This window comes from Arvicanthis niloticus, chromosome X (genome assembly GCF_011762505.2).
Source record: "Arvicanthis niloticus isolate mArvNil1 chromosome X, mArvNil1.pat.X, whole genome shotgun sequence".
In the NCBI taxonomy this organism is placed as follows: Eukaryota; Metazoa; Chordata; class Mammalia; order Rodentia; family Muridae; genus Arvicanthis; species Arvicanthis niloticus.
This window is the reverse complement of record NC_047679.1, coordinates 15378522-15391000: the sequence shown is the minus strand read 5'-3', so window position 1 is coordinate 15391000 and position 12479 is coordinate 15378522. Positions and strand designations below refer to the sequence as shown.

Genomic DNA, 12479 nt, shown 5'->3' with positions numbered 1-12479 from the left:
GTTTCCTGCCTTGAGCTCCTGCCCTGGATTCCTGTAGTGGCAGAGGGTGACCTGAGAGGTGTAAGCTGAAGTAAACTTCCCTCCCCACATTGCTCTTGGTCATGCTTCATCACAGCATTGGAATCCTAGCTCAGACACGTAACTGTCTGCAACACCAAGTACAAGAGTCATGACTGTGCTCTCTGAGGTCTGCCTTTGGGGAACAGATAGCTTCTTAGAGCAGGCTATAGTGACATCATTGTCCTTTTTGATCGTAATGTCTACTGTCTGCTTCCCCTCACCTCCACCAGGCATACCGTCAGCAGCAGTTGTAGCTGTAGCAGGCTGCATCGCCATTTCTAGTCTGATGATGTCAGGGATTCCATCTTGTTGGTCAGCAACTTGAACCCTGGAAGTCACACAGCCAAACCCCTTTATTCTCTTCAGTATCTATGGTTACATGAAGTAGGTGAAGATCTTGTTCAACAAGGAGAAGACAGCAGCTAGGCCCAGCTGTCCATGAGGCACCCAAACAAGCTGCATGGGAAACCAACGTACATTACAATGTCAAAGCACCAAAGTATACTGCTGCCTCGTGAGGTCCAGGAAGACCAGGGCTTCACCAAAGACTCTGACAGCTTGCCACTGCACTGCTTCAAGAAGTTGGGCCTCAAGTTCTTTCAGAAGTTCTTCCTGCTCTCAACCACCCTGCACCTTGCCAACATCCCTTCCTTGGTGTCAGAGGAGTTCCCCAAGAATTTCTTCTCAAACAACAAGGGCAAGACCAAGGGCTTAACATTCTTTCAGGGACTGCAGCCCTGACTCCTTGCTCTCTGTCCCATCCATCACAACCTGACTTATCACCTCTACAGGAAGGACCATGAAATGGTTCTAATACAGACGAGTTTGTTGGAGGAGGATGTGCAGGCAGACACCAATTAAGCTTCTTCTATGTTGATAGCCAGACCAGAGTGTCTTGCCATCCTTGGATGTATTGTGGCTATGAAAAGTTATGTAAAACTACACATAAATGGGAAAAGTTCAGGATTCTACTGGAAATATTTCTAGAGATGGGTCTGCAGCCATACAAAACATCACAAAAAGAAGCGAACATACCCAAGAGAAGTAGATGACAGGAAATAATCAAACTCAGGGTTGAAGTCAACCAGTTAGAAACAAAGAAATACAAAAAAATCAACCAAACTAAGAGCTGGTTCTTGAGAAAATCAACAAGATAGATAACCCTTAGCCAAACTAAGGAACACAGAGACAGAGTCCAAATTAATGAAAAGGGAAACATAACAACAGAAAATCAGGAAATTAAAAACATCATCAGATCTTACTACAAAAGCCTATACTTAGCAAAACTGGAAAATCTAGATGAAATGGATGGTTATAATGGCTATTCTTGGTTGTCAATTTGACTATATCTCAAATAAACTACAATCCAGAATTGGAAGGCTCCCCTGTGAGTGATCCTGATCTTGAGGCTGAGAAACACAAGTTTCTGACCTGGATCTTGGCATGAAGATCTTGATCCATAGTGGCTATGAATCCCAGGAGACTAAGGCAAGGAGATCTCTGAGTTCAAGGTCATTTGGGACAAAGCAAGTCCCAGATCCAGGCATGGTGGTCCATACCTTTAATCTGGGCCAGCACCTTTCATAGACCACCAGAATATTGAAGGGAAGGAACCAAAATATGGCAGAGCTCGTTAACTTGTTGAACACTGCCATTTCAGCAATTTTAGATCTTCCCATCACCTTGATGCTTGAAGGTATGACCCCCCCCCCCAAATTCATGTGTTTGAACAAGCCTGTGGGGACCAGGGAGTGGAATGTGATGGTTTGTATATGATTGTCCAAGGGAGTGGCACTAGTAGGAGGTGTGGACTTGTTGGAGTAGGTGTGTCACTGTGGACATGGGCTTAAGACCCTCATTTTAGCTGCCTGGAAGTCAGTCTCTTCATAGTAGCCTTCTGATGAAGATGTAGAACTCTCGGCTCTGCCTGCACCATGCCTGCCTGGATGCTTCCATCGTCCTGCTTTGATGAAAAAGGACTAAATCTCTGACCCTGTAAGCCAGTCCAATTAAATATTGTCCTTATAAGAGTTGCCTTGGTCATTGTGTCTGTTCACAGCAGTAAAACTCCAAGACAATCATTTTCTAGGCAGATACCATGTCTCCTTATGGGTGTGATGGTGTGATTCCTTTTTTATTTTTATTTTTATGTCCTAGGGCTTCTAGGTATGCCATTAAGTAGCATATGGGAACACTCCAACTTCTTTATGAAGACACTTGGTGCTATGAACTTTTCTCTTAGCACTGCTGTCAATGTGTTCCCTAAGTGAGGGTGTGTTATGTCTTCATTGTCATTCAATTCTAGAAAGTCTTTAATTTTTTTTTAAATTTTTGTCTTGACGTATTTTTCATTCAGAACAGCATTGCTCAGTTTCTGTATGCTCATAAGCTTTTTGTTGTTTCTGTTGTTGATGACATATAATTTTAATATGTGGTGATCTGATAGGATACAGGGAGTTCCTTGTTTCAATTTCTAGTATCTGTTGAGACTAGCTTTGTGTCCAAGTATGTGGTCAATTTTGGAGAAAGTTTCATGAGGTTCTGAGTGTTTAGGTGTTTCGGTAAAATGTTCTGTAAATATTTGTTAGGTCTATTTGGTTTATAGCACCATTTAGCACCAGCATTTCTCTGATTAGCTTTTGTCTGGATGATCTATGATGATCTGGATGAGGGTGAAAGTGGAGTATTGTAGTCTCCCTCTATCACTGTGTGAATGTGTGATTTAAGCAGTAGAAGTGTTTCTTGTATGAACTTGTGTGCCATTGTGTTTGACCATAGATGTTAAGAATAGCAAACCCTTGGTGGGTTTTTCTTTTGATAAGAATTAGTGTCTTATCTGTCTCTTCTGATAAATTTTGGTTTGAAGTCTATTTTTTGAATATTAAGATGATTAATCCAGCTTGTTTCTCACCTCCATTTGCTTGGCATATCTTTTTCCAATCCTTTACCCTGAGGTAATGTCCATCTCTCAGGTTAAAGTGTGTTTCTTGGTTGCACCAGAAGAATGGATCCTGGTTTCCCATCCATTCTGTTAGTCTGTGTCTTTTCTTTTAAATTGGAGAATTGAGACTATTGATGTTTAGCAATATCAATGAACAGTGTTCATTAATTTTGGTTATTTTGTTATTGTTTTTGTTGCTGCTGCTAGTGTTTGTGTTCTTCCTCTTTTGATATACTTGAGTTGTTTATTCTTTGTGTTTTCTTGGATTTGGTTATTTTCTTTATGTTGAAGTTTTTGTTCTATTGCCCTCTGTAGAATTCTCCTGAATTTGCATATGCATATTGCCTAACTTTGGTTTTGTTATGTAATGTCTTATTTTCTCCATCTATTGTGATAGAAAAAAAGAAACCATCTTTACTAAATGGTGCTGGTCTAACTGGCTGTCTGCATGTATAAAAATGAAAATAGACCCATATTTGTCACCTTGCAAAACTCAAGTCCAAGTGGATCAAGGACCTCAACATAAAACCAGATACAGTCAATGTAATAGAAGAGAAAGTGGGAGGGAAAACCCTTAAATTTATTGGCACAAGGGGAAATTTCCTAAACAGAACTCCAATGGATGATGCTTTAAGATCAAGAATTGATAAATGAGATCTCATGAAACTGGAAAGCTTCTGTAAGGCAAAGGACATAGTCAATAAGACAAACTGGCAACCTACAGATTGGGAAAAAATCTTCACTAACCCTACATCCAATAGAGGGCTAATATCCAAAATATATAAAGAATTCAAGAAGCTAAATACCAATAAAAAACCAACCTGATAAAAAACTGAGGTATAGAACTATGCTGAGAATTCATAACAGAGGAATCTCAAATGGCTGAGAAGCACTTAAAGATATGTTCAGAGTTCTTAGTGATCAGAGAAATGCAAATCAAAACGACCCTGAGATTCCTACTTATACCAATCAGAATGGCTAAGATCAAAACCTCAAGTGACAACACATGTTGGCAAGGATGTGGAGAAAGAGGAACACTCCTCCATTGCTGGTGGGATTGCAACTGGTTCAACCACTCTGGAAATCAGTCTGGAGGTTCCTCAAAAAATTGGAAGTAGATCTACCTGAAGACCCAGCAATACCACTCTTGGGCATATACCTCAAAGATGCTCCACCATGCCACAGGATCACATGTTCTACTTTGTTCATAGTGGCCTTATTTGTGATAGCCAGAAGCTGGAAACAACCTAGATGTCCCACAACAGAAGAATGGATACAGAAAATGTGGCTCATCTACACAATGGGATACTACTCAGCTATTAAGAACAAGGACATCCTGAGTTTTGCAGGCAAATGGATGCAACTAGAAAATATCATCCAGAGTGAGGTAACTCAGACACTAAAGGGTATGCATGGTATGTACCCACTAATAATTGGATAGTAGGTAAAAAAAAAATAGTACAGAATGTGCAAGATACAGTCCATAGAACTCAAAAAGGTCAACAAGCTGAAGGGCCCAAGTGAGGATTCCTTGGTCCCACTTGGGAGGGAGAAGAAAACAATCACAAGGGGGAGGGAGGGAGGGACCTGTGAGGGAAAGGGGACTGGGGGTGGTTGTAGGGGAACATGATCTAATATTGGGTGGGGGAAAAGGACTGAAGCCTAAGGGCCAGCAGAAAGAATGAAAACAGGCAAACCTCCGGAGGTAGGAGGTTGGGGGAACCCTCCAGAATGCACCAGAGACCTGGGAGGTAAGAGACTCTCAGGACTCAAAGGGAGAGACCCTAGATAAAATGCCCTACATTGAGGAGAGGGAACTTGTAAAGACCACCTCCAGCTGAAAGACAGGGCATTGAGTGAGGGATGAGATTGCTATGCCACAGTCAAAACTGTGGCTCATAATTGTTCCTGTCTGAAAGAACTGCAGGAATGGAGATGTGGAGGAGCTTGAGGAAAAGGAGGTCCAGAGACAGGCCCAAAGTGGGATCCAGCTCAAGGGGAGGTCCCAAGGCCTGACACTATTACTGATGCTATGGTGTGCTCACAAAAAGGGACCTATCGTGACTACCCTCTGAAAGACCCAACAAGCAACTGAAAGAGTCAGATACAGATATTTGCACCCAACCAATGAACAGAAGCTGCTGACCCCTGTGGTTGAATTAGGGAAAGGCTGGAAGAAGTTGAGGAGGAGGGTGGCCCTGTAGGAGGACCAGCAATCTCAATTAACCTGGACCCCCGAGATCTCTCAGACACTGGATCACCAGCCAGGCAGCATACACCAGCTGATATGAGGCCCCCAACACATATACAGCAGAGGACTGCCAGGTCTGGGTTCAGTCAGAGAAGATGCACCTAACCCTCAAAAGACTGGAGGCCCCAGAGAGGTTAGAGGTCTGGTGGGGTGGAGGTGGGGGGACAAACTCGTGGAGACAGGGATGAGAAGGAGGTATGGGATGTGGAAGAGTCAGAGGGTGGAACATGAGGAGAATAAATCTGGAGTGTAATAAAAAAAGAAAAATGATAATAAGAAAAGAAAGAATGTCACTGGAATTTTGTAATGATTGTATCACATCTGTAGACTGCTATTGGTAAAAGAGCCATCAGAAACAAAGCTAGTAGCCTTTGTAATTGGTTTCTAAGTAATGTACCTAAATTGCAAAACATAGGCTATCAGCTCCTTGCTGGCAGGTCCAGGCAAGAGGAGAGAGGTCCAGGTCCAGCCAGTTCTCTCTCTGGAGCTGAGCGGGATAGTGAGTGTTGGTGGCCCAAAAGAAACACACCCAGCCAGGAGTCTTGTCGAAGCAGGAACTCAACTTTATTGCACCAACCTCTCGCTTATATAAACTCAGCATAGGGAGGGGGAGTTTTGGTGGAGTGAGATGATTTAGGGGATGGGGAAGGGTGACAGAGGGTATGGGGTGACTGACAGGGTCAATTGCAAAGCTCTACATCAGCAAAGGCAGGGCAGAGGCAGGTCCAAACAGGTCTTGCTGAGTCACCCCAATACAGAAGTGACTGAGATAAGTCTCCAAACTGGAGTTAGGCTCAGGTTTGTCCACAAGGCCCAAACCAGGACCAAAATGGGGCCTAACAGTAGGCAATGAAAATTGTTACAGTATCCATCTCTAATTTAGAGATCCATTTTTTCTGTCTCCTCACAGGTTATCCTACTTTACTAGGAGTTTTTATAAACATATAATAAAAAATTATTTGATACAGACCAAACTCCTTCTTGGCTGATTAAGTTGGGAATAATGAACTAAATGACAATATAATTATGTTAGTTTATTGAGCTTCAAGAGCAGACATAGTATCGTTTATATCTTACAGCAACGTTAGAAGTAAGGTTTGAACTCCCTCTTCTAGTTCTATTAGTCCAGTGTGGGAATTACAGTTTGGAGAGCATACAGGAAAGAGAATCGGTTATAAATCCTAAATTTTTCCTAAATAATATCTGTAGTTTTACTCTGGAAGCTTTTAAGTATCCTTTTGAAAACTATATAATGCACTATATAGATGACAAGTTTAGATATTTAAAAGAATATGAAGGGTAAGTTGAGATTAATATACAAGTATATGTCTAATGCCCACATCAGAAATAGTACCCCAGGATAGCATAAATTTAATAAAAATAGTATAATTTATTAGCATAGTCATAAGCCATATCTGTATATAGAGATTCCTTGACATGAATTTGATGTCCCAACAGAATAAAGAGTTTCTGAAAAGACCAAAGTAACTATCACACGATCTGCATTTAGAAGGGTTTTTTTGTGAGCAAAACTAGAGGAAAAATGTGTTCTTAAGCTATACTGTAAAAAGCCTTATTAATCATTTTTGACAATTTTCTTAGCAATAAAAGAAAAAGGCAGTGAGTTTTAGATTCATGTTTAGCACATCCTGAAGAAGGAGGAGGAAGAGGAAGAGGAAAAGGAAGAGGAGGAGCAGAAGGACGAAGAAAAAGAGAGATGAAATATATTAATTTCCATTGGGATTTATTATATATTTTAATTAAAAACACTTAATTTCAATTATTTATATCTATGCCTATATGTGTGTACGCACATGTGCACATGTATTGACTAAAGCTTATATGTGGATGCCAGAGGAAAATTCTTAGGGATTGTTTCTCTTCTTTCACTGTGTGGTTTCCAGGGATCAAACTTGGTTCTTGAGGCTTGGCTATAAGTGTCTTTAAACAACGAGAAATCTTGCTGGTTCTATTGTAGGTATTTAAAAATACACAAAATCAAGATTAGATCACTTCTCATTTTTTACTACTATAAAATATCATCATTTAAACACTACATGGCCGGAGTTATGGGGTGACAATTATATCAGTGACAACAACAAAAGCAAAAATTATAGGCAATTTTAGCTGATGAACATAAACTCAAAAATAATTAAAATACCAACAAATCAAATTTAATAACAAATCAAAAAGATTATGCTTTCCAGGTCAGAGACACAAGCTCACCAATTCCCAGCATTCCAATCCCAACCTTAGACCAAGGACAGGATCTCATGGAGTGCAATCCCCACTCTAGGTAAGAAAACATACACTTTCATTGATCCCTAGTATCATGTAAAGAACCTGTCTGCTCCTCAGATCAGAACCACACCCTTGATAATGCATGGTACCTCAACCTCCATGACTATAAGCAAGATACACCACCAGAACTTCTGCCTATCCACCAAGTCAGAAGCCACACCTTACTGACTCTGGGTATCTCACACAGAATGTCTGCTAGTGAGGTCAGAGATTGACTAGGTAAACTGGGATCAATGCAGCAACTCCAAAATCATGAGATTATACTACCAAAATGCTATACTCAACATAATTGGAAAATCTTCACGAAGTGGACAATTTTCTAGACAGATAGCATGTACTATAAAGTTAAATCAAGATCAAGTAAACTATCTAAACAGCCTTATAACCCCTAAGGAATTAGAAGCAGTCATTAAAATCTCCCAACCAAAAAAAAAAAAAAAAAAAAAAGCCCAGAGTCAGATGGCTTTTGTGCATAATTATACCAGAACATCAAAGAAGACCTAATACTAATACTTCTCAAACTATTCCACAAAATAGAAACAGAAGCAACACTACCTAATTTGTTCTATGAAGCCACAGTTACTCTGATACCTAAACCACACAAAGACCCAACAAAGAAGAACAACTTTAGACTAAATTTGCTTATGAAAGAAATTCTGAATAATAAAAGAATTTCTGTAGATATCACTATCCCGGATTCAATTTGTACATATACACAGTGGAATTTTATGGAGCAATTAAAACAGCATGATATTGGCACAAAATGGGTTGATCAATGGGATCAAATTGTTGAGTGTACAGGTGATGAATGATATTTAGTCTCTTGCCTATCAAAGATTTACATAATAATATATAAAAGTCTACTTAGGTCATAGGTTTTAGCTAATGATAGATAACAAAAGAGGCTTAGAATTAAATAACATTTAATTATCATAAGAAATAGCAGCCTGGTGGTGGTGGGGGGCACACCTTTAATCCCAGCACTTGGGAGGCAGTGGCAGGTGGATTTCTGAGTTGGCCAGCCTGGTCTACAGAGTGAGTTCCAGGACAGCCAGGGCTACACAGAGAAACCCTGTCTAACCTCCCACCCCCCAAAAAAAGAAAAGAAAAGAAAGAAAGAAATATGTATATATGCAGTTCAAAAGTGCTGAACACAATAGTATACAGTTGATGCTATCTTTTTTCTTTCATCTCCTGTCTCTCTTTATTGCTCTCTCTCTCCTCCATTTTTACTCTCTCTCCTTCTGACTTGACAACCTTCCTTCCTTCTTTTGTCCTCCAGTCTTTCTTTTGTTCATCTTTGTGTTGGGTGTTGAGCTCAGTAACCTGCACATGCTGGGTAATTATTCTACCAATGAGCTGTACCTATATCCATAAAGCTGCCTATGAAATATACATTTTGACATTACATGTTTAAATTTGCTCTCAAGCTCTCTGGCTCATCAAAATAGGAAATGAATAAAATATTAATATAAAAAAAAACATAGGCATGGGCAGGAACTTTCTGAAAGGAACTTCAATAGTACAGAAAATAACCTGAAAAAATTTAAATTTGACTTCACAAAATTAAAAAGCTACTGCACAGCAGGGTGAAGAGACAAATAATCTGTGGCAGCTATATTTTATATGGGTAATAGTATATAAAGAATTGCATTAATAAACCATAAAAACCTCCCAATCAGTAATGGGTTAATTATTGACTTAGATTTTATAAAACCTACCTTGGTAAGTGTTCTTAAATACTTTCACCTTCTTTCTAGCCCACCACCCACTAGAGGTAGTGGAAAAGAAAGGTTAATAGGAAATGAAATGGAAGGTTGTGGACCTGTTTAGAAATAGTTCTTTGGGGCTATTCTGACCATTGTTGTCAGCAGTCCAGTCCTTTAGCAAACCTCTAGCACGAATTAGCAGTGGCAGTCCAGTCCACTCAGCAATCATCACTCACAAATCAGCAATGGCAGTTCTGGAGGCTACAAGAAGCCACCAGAATATCATGAGAAGTTCTTTGATGAGTTATTTTCTAGGAAGTCACAACAAATGAAGACCAGCAACTCGATGCAAGGGAAAACAATGCCAGAGCTGCCTCCTACTGTCTGTGAAGTCATATTTATATTTGTTCTAAACATCATGCATTCTCTCATGTGTCTGCTTCAGCAAAACATCCTCTTACCTGTATCTGCTTCAACAAAACATCTTATGACATAACTGAGCTTGCAAAGAAACCAGAAATTTCCACTTCGGTTAATGAATTAAACAGTTCTCAAAAGAAGAACCACAAATGGCAAATTAGTTTATAAGTGTTCAACATTTCTAGCTATCAGAAAAATGTACATTAAGAACACTTCAAGATGCCATTTCATGTTAGAAGAGCTACTGGCACAAAAAAAAAGCTGCTTTGAGATACTATCTTAACCAAGTTGGGATGGCTCTCATTAGGAAAACAAATGAATTTGTGTGCACAATGGCCATGGAATGTTCAGAGAACTGTGTTTCACAGAACTTCTCCCTATTCTCATGCTCTTGCAAATATGCTGTATAAATGTAGAAAGAAAACATAAGAAAGAAAAAAAGAAAGAGTGAAAAGCAAAGAAAAAAGAAGGAAAGAAAGATAAAGAAAGAAGGAAGGAGAGAAAGAAAGGAAGAAAGGCAGAAAGAAAGAAAAAAGAAAGAGAGGGAATTTTTTTAAAAAAAAGCAAACAAATGAGAAGAAATGCTGACAAAGATGTAGAGAAAGCAAACCCTGTAACTTACTGTTGATGGGAATTCGAACTGGTGCAGCCACTGTGGAATTCAGTGTGGAGATTCCTCAAAATGCTAAAAATAGAATTGCCATACCAGCCCAGCTCTACTACTCTTGGGCATATTCACAATGGACCCCATATCATATTACAAAGACACCTGCACATCATTCTTTACTCTTGCATTATTCACAATAGCAGAGAAGTGGAACCAACGTAGATGCCCATTAATAGATGAATGAACGTAAAAATTTGGTACATACATACAGTGGAATTTTATGTAGCAATAAGGGAAAATAAAAATCATGCTATTTTTTAAAAAACCGATGCAGTGGAGATTGTTCTGTTATGTGAGCTAACCCAAACTCAGACAAGGAAATTACTGAATGTTTTCTTCCACAGGTGGGATGCTGCTAGACTTTGATTCTTATATGTATGTATATGTTGGTGTGTGATTGTAGGCAACGAGACTAGAAAATGAATCATAGTGGAAAAAAGAGTTCATAAGGAAGAAAGAGAGTAATAGAATACATGTGATGCAAATGCAGAAAGTACATCACTAAGGAGAGGGCAGGGGACTGAGAGACAAAACAAACGGAAAAAAAAAAACAAAACCTGTATGAAAATGCCATAATACAACGGATTATTTTATACACTAATCCATAAAAAACATAAAAATAATTTTATTCCTGATGATCACCTATGCTGCAGTTAGCTGACTTATTTTTACAAAATCTTAGATGGTACACACATCCACTGTCATGTCAGAAGACCAAACAAATGATCTCCCAATAGCAGGAACAGGAAAGGCTAACCTTGAATCAACTACGCAGAACATCCAGGGGATATCATTGTGATCTTAATTAGCCAAATCTTGGCAATGGTAAAATCTGGATACCTTAGATTGATGCCCTGGGGCCTGACTTTGTCCTTCAATGAAAGTGGCAGCAAGCCAAGAGGAAGAAAGCAGCTACTGACATCAAGAAAGGCACTGAGGCCACACTTTTTTCTTACTAGACATAATTGATTCTGATAAATTTTGAATATACTTTGATTCAAAATTTGAATCTACTTTGATTATTATGATAAAATGAAACAAAGCTTATAAATAACAGAAATGTATTTCTCACTGTTCTGGTGACTGGAAGGCCTGATAGGAAGGTACTGGAAGATTTGATATCTAGTAAGGGGACACTTCCTGGTTTCTTGGTGACCATCTTTTTGCTGTATCTTTACACTGTAGAAAGGGCAGTATTTCTTGGTGCATTATTTATAAGGGAACAAATTCTACTTATGAAGGCCCTACACTTGTATACTTTGGGGCTAAACTCCTCCCAAAGTTTTCCCCTAAATTGGTATGTTGGGAATTACGATTTCAACATACACAGTTTTGGAGACATATCTCTCTACCCACAGACTAGTGCAGTTCTTAGTCCTTATCAGAGAATTTTCTTTGTTGACATTGGTCAACCCAGAGACTCAGAACCTAAGAAAGTGCAGAGAAGTATATGTGCAGAACTCAGCTACAAATGGGACATCTTACCCCTATACACACACAAAGCTCAAGGACCAATGTAGAAGAGGATTTGGAAAGATTATAAGAGCCAGAGGTCAGGGTGGATGAGAACAAAATTTTCTTCTGGACAGGACAGGAGCACATTCATGAAATTACAGCAACTGTGGTTGCCTATAGAAGATCAAGTCAGTAACATTTTGATATGGAAGGGCAAGAGTTCATGAATGAATCATTAGTGAGTGAGGAGCTTCTGGGGGAAGGATGAGTCAGTTTTCTTTAAGGATATGGCCACTGTTAGATCAACCATGTTTCAGTTGATAGCTTCATGCTCATGAGCAGCACAAACTGAACTTGACAAGTTATTTTTTTTTAAGACACAAAATTTGGGGGAAAGATGCTGTCATTATTGGGGCATTCCCCAATAAGACAGCAATGCCCATGGATTGTTAAAGGGTGTAGAGATAAGCCACTCTGGAGACAGTTTCAGGGAACAGCTTCTGCTTTATTACACACAAGCAACCACTTAAATAGAGGCCACCGATTGACTGTGATTGGTTAACACATTCCTTTGGATTAGATAGTGAGTACTGATATCACCAGGGGCTTTATGCAGAAGAAGCACATACATTTCGTGGTGAATGCAAACTTGTCCACAGTCTACTGTCCACAGTC

The 12479-nt window shown here is 39.4% G+C and overlaps 1 pseudogene; it reads left to right on the top strand.

The window, feature by feature from the left end:
- The first annotated feature begins 256 nt into the window (after positions 1-256).
- LOC117694274 (polypyrimidine tract-binding protein 1 pseudogene) lies at positions 257-801 on the top strand (annotated as a pseudogene).
- The last annotated feature ends 11678 nt before the right edge of the window (positions 802-12479 follow it).